The following is a 1,841-nucleotide window of genomic DNA, read 5'->3' as shown; positions in this document are numbered from 1 at the left end:
TCTGTGTGCTCCCCGCTGCAATGTTTTCTTAAGAATTTTCAGGACTTCAAGAAGAGAGCCGGAGACTACAGATATGATGTTAATGCTTTTGATTTACAACAATTCTGTGAACGGGAGTGGCCCACTTTCCAGGTGGGGTGGCCAGATGCAGGGTCTTTTGATCTGACCACTGCCTACCGGGTCCATCATATCATATACGGGTGCCCAGGGCATCCTGATCAAATTCCTTATATTCAGGTTTGGGTTGACATATTGTCCGAGAAACCCTGGTGGATGAGGGCATGCCTCCCAAGGGGAAAATCGGGACAGAGGCAGACAATTCGTTTGGCCGGGCCCCAGAAGGGAAAGGCTCACCTGGTCCTTCAGGGAGAACAGGAAGAACCCATTAGCTAGCCTCCCCCCGCCCATGCTCCCCCAGCGCCGGATCCAGGTGAACTCCAGCCTCAGGCCCACGCCACCAGCTCTTGACCCGGAGCCCCTTCCTCTCCTGACGCCAATTGTCTTCCCTCCGGACCCACCGACGGGAGGGGCTTTGTCATCCTCCAACCCCTTCAGTCCGTCCCATACTAGACAGGAAACGGAATATGGAGCTTCCAGGGGTGTTGGGCCGGTGGCCCCAGCGCCTCTCCTGCCCTTGAGGCAGGCTGGGCCACCGGACCTGGGCCCGGACGGCCAGCCTTTCATGATTTATGTCCCTTTCTCAACTAGTGATTTGTATAATTGAAAGAATCAAAATCCCTCTTTTTCTCGGGACCCTCAGGGTCTGATCTCTCTGCTGGAGTCTGTCTTTTTTACCCACAAACCCACGTGGGATGACTGCCAGCAGTTACCGTAGACCCTCTTCACCTCAGAGGAGAGAGAGTTGATGAAGGCAGAGGAGAAGGAAATTGGTCCTTGGGCCAGATGGGCAGCCCTCTGGGGATGCAAGGTGGATTGAAGCGCTATTCCCCAGCTCCAGACCAGATTGGGGAGTGAATGATCAGAGAGGGTGAAGGCGGAGGGAGGGCTACTATAGCAGTGGTCTGCTTTTCTCCAAAACTCCCACTGTTTAAAGGGAGACAAACAACTGGACTGGGAGACAGGGGGATTGGTCAGAGAGATCAAAAGTAAGAGGAAAAAATCTGTGGGGGAAAGCAATGGACCCTGGGCTGAGAGATAGGGGCGGGGTGTTGGCAATTATTTTACTGGCTACAGACTACTCTGCAGGCATAGGGGTTTTGTCTGTAGCTTACCAGCAGGTGCCTTATCAACTGACTTCAAAGTCTCAAGTTTTTTGTAAGCACAATTAATCTTTCTCTGCCCTAGATTATTACATTAAAAATAACTAAACTCCCAGGAGCAAAGCAGAGGAGAAACAGAACTGAAGTCTGCAGCTGCCCTGGTGATTTAGAACTGGTTTCTAGGCAGACTCAGCCCCCAAGAGCCAGGACAAAGAAGGGGGACTGGATGCCCAAGCTGCCTGCAGTGGCCCTGAAAAAAAGAAGCAGCAGCAGCAGCGAGAAAGTGGGGAACAGCAGAAATTTACCTGACACTAGAGCTGCCCTGCTGCTGCCTAGTGAGTAATGAGCTAGCGAAAGCTCCCTGTTTGCAAATGTACTGAAAGGATTCAGTACCTGTTGCTGCTTGAAGAGGAGGGGCTGATATCCGCTTCCAGTGCACTCCCTTGGAAGAGGCCTAATCACTGCTCTGCCACAAAGGGGACTGGTGGGAAGACAAGGATAGCAGGGCCCTATAACTAATAAACAGTGTTAACAAAAGGGCAAAGAAAAGGGCACTCTCCCTAGACCTGGGAGCCATCAGGACTTTGAAATGCTCCAAGAGAGGAGGAGTCTGACTCAGAG

This window comes from Myotis lucifugus, unplaced genomic scaffold (assembly GCF_000147115.1).
Source record: "Myotis lucifugus unplaced genomic scaffold, Myoluc2.0 scaffold_336, whole genome shotgun sequence".
Taxonomy (NCBI): domain Eukaryota; kingdom Metazoa; phylum Chordata; class Mammalia; order Chiroptera; family Vespertilionidae; genus Myotis; species Myotis lucifugus.
Note: the sequence above shows the minus strand (reverse complement) of the source record.